The sequence below is a fragment of the Oncorhynchus clarkii genome, chromosome 26 (assembly GCF_045791955.1).
Source record: "Oncorhynchus clarkii lewisi isolate Uvic-CL-2024 chromosome 26, UVic_Ocla_1.0, whole genome shotgun sequence".
Lineage (NCBI taxonomy): Eukaryota > Metazoa > Chordata > Actinopteri > Salmoniformes > Salmonidae > Oncorhynchus > Oncorhynchus clarkii.
Genome location: NC_092172.1, coordinates 41,639,436 through 41,646,935, shown reverse-complemented (window position 1 = coordinate 41,646,935; position 7,500 = coordinate 41,639,436). Strand labels below are relative to the sequence as shown.

The window sequence follows — 7,500 nt, the reverse complement described above, 5'->3', positions numbered from 1 at the left end:
TTGAGCTTGAGGTTGTGGGGCAACACCCAAGCTGAGATATCTGCCAGGCAAGAAAAGATGTGTGTTGACACCTGTGTGTCAGAAAGGGGGAAGGAGAAAAGTGTCATACGCATAGCAATGACTGAGCCGAGTGACTTGGTTTGTAGAGAGAGCAGTCTCGGTTGAGTGACCCATCTTGACGTCTGACTGCTTAGGGTCAAGAAGATCATTCCGAGAGAGAACGTGAGAGTGTTGGTCAGAGACAGCACGCTCAAGTGTAGTTTTTGATGTCAGAGGGAAGTGAGAAACGGGAGAAGGTCTCCAGAGATGGGGTTGAGCAGGCAGGTTGTCGGGCGGCCGGACCTCACCAGTCACAGGATTTCATCTGGAGAGAGATGGGGGGAAAAGAGGCCAAGGCGTAGGGTAGTTCTGAGTGAGTTGCACCAGTGAACTCAGTAGGCTGAGTGAATGAGGAGCGGATTTCGTCAACCTTCTTTTCAAAGTGGTTGCCAACGTCGTCAGCAGAGAGGGAGGAGGGGGTGGTGGAGGACCCTAGTTTCCTAGGGTTCGAGGCAGAAGCTTGACATTTAGAGTGATAGAGAGTGGCTTTAGCAGTGGATACAGAGGATAGGTCCTCCAGAGGTTTAGTTTTCCTCCAATACAGGGCTCCCCCACAGCCCTGTTCTGTAAGCTCGCAATGAGTCACTTAGCCACGGAGCAGGAGGGGAGGGCAGAGCCGGCCGGGAGGAAAGGAGACAGTGAGAGTCATAGGATGCGGAAAGGGACGAGAGTAGGGTCGAAGAGGCAGAATCAGGAGACAGGAGGGAGAGATCATATGTGAAAGAAGAGGAGAGAGTAGTGGGACAGAGAGAGGAGATTGCGATGGCACCTGGGTAGGGGCTGAGTGGCTAGGGATGGAGGAAAGGGAGACAGAAAAGATAACAGTGATCACAGACCAGGAGAGGAGATTAGTAGGTGAACAGCCTCTACTAAAGATAAGCTCAATCGTGTTGCATGCCTTGTGAGTGGCAGGGGACTAGGAAAGGGTGAGGTCAAAAGCGGCAAGGAGGGGAAAGAAATGAATTTGAAGGCAGACGTCAGGAGGTTGAAGTCGCCCAGTACGATGAGCCGGTGAGCCATTGTCAGGAAATTAGCTAATCAAGTGTCAAGCTCAATGAGGAACACTCTAAGGAAACATGGTGGGCAACAGATGACAACAATGGTAAACTTGAGTGGACAAGTAATAGCGACAGCATGGAATTCAAGTGAGGAGATGGACAGGTGAGTGAGGGAGAAACGAGAAAATCTCCACTTCTTGTCCAGTTTTGTCCATGAATTGGAACATTATCTCTAAACAAAATACATACTCAAACATTTGATTATAATTATGATCTGGGAAAAACGTTGGTCTCAGTAATACTGTCCTTATCTCCCACCCTGAGTTTCTCAGCTGAGACTGAGACTAAGGGGTGCGTCTGAAACGGCACCCTATTCACTATATATAGTGCACTACTTTGGACCAGGGTCAATAGGACTCTGGCACCCTATTCACTATTATAGTGCACTACTTTGGACCAGGGTCAATTGGACTCTGGAATCCTATTCACTATTATAGTGCACTACTTTGGACCAGGGTCAATTGGACTCTGGAACCCTATTCACTATTATAGTGCACTACTTTGGACCAGGGTCAATAGGACTCTGGCACCCTATTCACTATATAGTGCACTACTTTAGACCAGGGTCAATAGGACTCTGGAACCCTATTCACTATTATAGTGCACTACTTTGGACCAGGGTCAATAGGACTCTGGAACCCTATTCACTATTATAGTGCACTACTTTGGACCAGGGTCAATAGGACTCTGGAACCCTATTCACTATATAGTGCACTACTTTGGACCAGGGTCAATAGGACTCTGGCACCCTATTCACTATATAGTGCACTACTTTAGACCAGGGTCAATAGGACTCTGGAACCCTATTCACTATTATAGTGCACTACTTTGGACCAGGATCAATAGGACTCTGGAACCCTATTCACTATTATAGTGCACTACTTTGGACCAGGGTCAATAGGACTCTGGCACCCTATTCACTATATAGTGCACTACTTTGGACCAGGGTCAATAGGACTCTGGCACCCTATTCACTCTATAGTGCACTACTTTAGACCAGGGCTGCTCAAAAGAAGTGCATTTAGAGAACAGAGTGTCATTTGGGACGTAGCCCTAGCATTGAGCGATTCAGATTTTTACAGATTGTTAATTAATACACTTATTTAATACACTGCTTAATTATGCATTTAATTGAACATGGGGATTCCACTGTTATCATTATCATTATCATTACGGCTTGATGAAATTACGCTATAATTGCTCGGGACAGAGAGAGAGAGAGATAGAGAGAGAGAGAGAGATAGATAGAGAGAGAGAGAGAGAGAGAGAGAGAGAGAGAGAGACAGAGAGAGATAGAGAGAGAGAGAGGGAGTAGAGAGAGAGAGAAAGATAGAGAGAGAGAGAGAGAGAGAGAGAGAGAGAGATAGAGAGAGAGCGAGAGAGAGAGAGAGAGAGAGAGAGAGCGAGAGAGAGAGAGAGAGAGAGAGAGAGAGAGAGAGAGAGATAGAGAGAGAGAGAGAGAGGGGAGAGAGAGAGAGAGAGAGAGAGAGAGAGGGAGAGAGGGAGAGAGAGAGAGAGAGAGAGAGAGAGAGAGAGAGGATGATTGTGGAGAGAGGGAAAAAAAGGGAGGGGTGGGGAGGTAGGGAGATAGGAAGAAAGAGATAGAGAGTGAGCAAATGATAAGGAGAAAAAGAGTGAGAGAAAGAGAATGAGAGAGAGAGGGAGAGAGAGAGAGAGAGAGCTTGATGAAATGGTTTGCAATGAGAGTCGAGAGGGGTTAGCCACAGTAATTTCTAAGGGACATGATAAGTTACAGTAGCATGCAGATGTGTGTGGTTGATTGGTTGCAGTGATGGACTGGCCATAGGGTAGATGGGCTGGTCCAACTTTAGCCCAATAAGCATGTCTAAATTGGAGGTTTTGTGCAAAATGATAGTTATTTGGCTAACAATGGGGGACACGAGGTAAAATAAATGGGCCAGTGTGTTACCGATTCTCCATGCTAATTTCTGTTCCCAGTCTCTCTCCGTTCTCTGATTGGTTGGTTGATTGCAAGGAGTGGAAGTTAGAATAACTGAAGAAAACACAGTTGAGGAAGTCAACCACGGAGTATGATGTCTATTTATATACATACACAGGTCCAATACGTTCAAGTACCTAAAATACTTGAAAGTATTTAAAGTGTGCTTGAATTACCTTGGAGTTTTATTCCAATCTAAGTGAATCATACTAAATCAAGTGTATTTGACACAGATCTGGACCAGGGTCAATAGGCCTCAGGACCATGCCTCAGGACTACCTGACATGATGGCTCCTTGCTGTCCCTAGTCCACCTGGCCGTGCTGCTGCTCCAGTTTCAACTGTTCTGCCTTATTATTATTGGACAATGCTGGTCATTTATGAACATTTGAACATCTTGGCCATGTTCTGTTATAATCTCCACCCGGCACAGCCAGAAGAGGACTGGCCACCCCACATAGCCTGGTTCCTCTCTAGGTTTCTTCCTAGGTTTTGTCCTTTCTAGGTAGTTTTTCCTAGCCACCGTGCTTCTACACCTGCATTGCTTGCTGTTTGGGGTTTTAGGCTGGGTTTCTGTACAGCACTTTGAGATATCAGCTGATGTACGAAGGGCTATATAAATACATTTGATTTGATTTGATTTGATCTAATTAGATAAACCCTCCGCTCCTTTTTAACAGTTGTGACACCCCCTTTCCTGCAGTCAAATGACCTAATGGACTCATTGATGGAAATGTTACTTATCTTTTTCTTAATGAATAAACATTCAATTATTTATTTTTAAAGCCGAAAATTCAGTGTTTCTATGTGAAACGGTTTGGTTATATTTCAGTGTTCTGTGATGTTTACAGTAGAAAGAGTAATATTGGGATACAAACACAAAATTGTATAATTTTCAACTCTATATCTGACATGGTACATATGTCATTATTTTAAGCCCATAACCATGTGTGTGAGGTGTATACTTCAGTTTAAAAGTAGATTTGTTTACGACGACCGAGAATCACTCTGACCCTGATTTAGCCCACTGCAGTATTAATCAATAGACCTCACAAAGTGAGACGAAAGGCATCAGTGATTCATTGAGTAGTCGGCAACAGAGACCCTACAGACTGTGATTCATTGAGGAGTCAGCAACAGAGAACCTACAGACTTTGATTCATTGAGGAGTCAGCAACAGAGACCCTACAGACTGTGATTCATTGAGGAGTCAGCAACAGAGAACCTACAGACTGTGATTCATTGAGGAGTCAGCAACAGAGAACCTACAGACTGTGATTCATTGAGGAGTCAGCAATAGAGAACCTACTGACTGTGATTCATTGAGGAGTCAGCAACAGAGAACCTACAGACTGTGATTCATTGAGGAGTCAGCAACAGAGAACCTACAGACTGTGATTCATTGAGGAGTCAGCAACAGAGACCCTACAGACTGTGATTCATTGAGGAGTCAGCAACAGAGACCCTACAGACTGTGATTCATTGAGGAGTCAGCAACAGATAACCTACTGACTGTGATGGGTAACATATTAATCAGCCTCGTAGACAGACTGTATGATGGGTAACATATTAATCAGCCTCGTAGACAGACTGTATGATGGGTAACATATTAATCAGCCTCGTAGACAGACTGTATGATGGGTAACATATTAATCAGCCTCGTAGACAGACTGTATGATGGGTAACATATTAATCAGCCTCGTAGACAGACTGTATGATGGGTAACATATTAATCAGCCTCGTAGACAGACTGTATGATGGGTAACATATTAATCAGCCTCGTAGACAGACTGTATGGGTAACATATTAATCAGCCTCGTAGACAGACTGTATGATGGGTAACATATTAATCAGCCTCGTAGACAGACTGTATGATGGGTAACATATTAATCAGCCTAGTAGACAGACTGTATGATGGGTAACATATTAATCAGCCTCGTAGACAGACTGTATGATGGGTAACTTATTAATCAGCATCCTACACAGAGTTGGAAATAATAAATAAATATATTATATATATATTGGAAATCTGGAAGTAATGGAATAATTTATCTCTGAGTCAATTTGAGTGGAATCATAATGATACATGGAATATACTCTGTTACTATAGAGATCGCTCAAATTATGGAACACTCTGTTACTATAGAGATCGCTCAAATTATGGAACACTCTGTTACTATAGAGATCGCTCAAATTATGGAACACTCTGTTACTATAGAGATCGCTCAAATTATGGAACACTGTTACTATAGAGATCGCTGAAATTATGGAACACTCTGTTACTATAGAGATCGCTCAAATTATGGAACACTGTTACTATAGAGATCCCTCAAATTATGGAACACTCTGTTACTATAGAGAGCCCTAAAATTATGGAACACTCTTTTACTATAGAGATCCCTTAAATTATGGAACACACTGTTACTATAGAGACCCCTCAAATTATGGAACACTGTTACTATAGAGATCCCTCAAATTATGGAACACTCTATTACTATAGAGATCCCTAAAATTATGGAACACTCTGTTACTATAGAGATCCCTCAAATTATGGAACACTGTTACTATAGAGATCGCTCAAATTATGGAACACACTGTTACTATAGAGATCGCTCAAATTATGGAACACTCTGTTAATATAGAGATCCCTCAAATTATGGAACACACTGTTACTATAGAGATCGCTCAAATTATGGAACACTCTGTTAATATAGAGATCCCTCAAATTATGGAACACTCTGTTACTATAGAGATCGCTGAAATTATGGAACACTGTTACTATAGAGATCCCTTAAATTATGGAACACACTGTTACTATAGAGATCGCTCAAATTATGGAACACACTGTTACTATAGAGATCGCTCAAATTATGGAACACTCTGTTAATATAGAGATCCCTCAAATTATGGAACACTCTGTTACTATAGAGATCGCTCAAATTATGGAACACTCTGTTAATATAGAGATCCCTCAAATTATGGAACACTCTGTTACTATAGAGATCCCTCAAATTATGGAACACACTGTTACTATAGAGATCGCTCAAATTATGGAACACTCTGTTAATATAGAGATCCCTCAAATTATGGAACACTCTGTTACTATAGAGATCGCTCAAATTATGGAACACTGTTACTATAGAGATCCCTCAAATTATGGAACACATTGTTACTATAGAGATCGCTCAAATTATGGAACTGTAACGGTTTTCTTGATGCGAAGGAGAGTCGAACCAAAATGCAGCGTGTGGTTTACGATCCATGTTTATTAATAATACGAAACACGAATCTCCAATACAATACTATAAAACAAAACGTAACGAACGTAACGAAAACCTAAACAGCCTATCTGGTGAAAAACACATAGACAGGAACAATCACCCACAAACACACAGTGAAACCCAGGCTACCTAAATATGGTTCCCAATCAGAGACAATGACGAACACCTGCCTCTGACTGAGAACCATATCAGGCTGAACATAGAAATAGCTAGAACACCCCACTAGCTACAATCCCCATAAATACACACCACATACAAAAACCCATGCCACACCCTGGCCTGACCAAATAAATAAAGATAAACACAAAATACTTTGACCAGGGTGTGACAGAACCCGGACCCTCCCTATTGTTTTGAGGTGCGTTCGGGAGTCCGCACCTTAGGGGGGGGGTTCTGTCACACCCTGGTCAAAGTATTTTGTGTTTATCTTTATTTATTTGGTCAGGCCAGGGTGTGGCATGGGTTTTTGTATGTGGTGTGTATTTATGGGGATTGTAGCTAGTGGGGTGTTCTAGCTAAGTCTATGGCTGTCTGAAGTGGTTCTCAATCAGAGGCAGGTGTTTATCGTTGTCTCTGATTGGGAACCATATTTAGGCAGCCATATTCTTTGAGTTTGTGGTGGGTGATTCTGTAACGGTTTTCTTGATGCGAAGGAGAGTCGAACCAAAATGCAGCGTGTGGTTTACGATCCATGTTTATTAATAATACGAAACACGAATCTCCAATACAATACTATAAAACAAAACGTAACGAACGTAACGAAAACCTAAACAGCCTATCTGGTGAAAAACACATAGACAGGAACAATCACCCACAAACACACAGTGAAACCCAGGCTACCTAAATATGGTTCCCAATCAGAGACAATGACGAACACCTGCCTCTGACTGAGAACCATATCAGGCTGAACATAGAAATAGACAAACAAGACATGAAACATAGAATGCCCACTCAGATCACACCCTGACCAATCAAAACATAGAAAATACAAAGTAAACTATGGTCAGGGCGTGACAGGAACACTGTTACTATAGAGATCGCACAAATTATGGAACACTCTGTTACTATAGAGATCCCTTAAATTATGGAACACTCTGTTACTA

General features: G+C 42.3%; 1 protein-coding gene across 1 annotated transcript in view; it reads right to left on the bottom strand.

The window, feature by feature from the left end:
- The window catches only part of LOC139384621 (multiple epidermal growth factor-like domains protein 11), a 220,266-nt gene that overhangs the window by 121,624 nt on the left and 91,142 nt on the right, over positions 1 to 7,500 (bottom strand). The window lies entirely within an intron of this gene.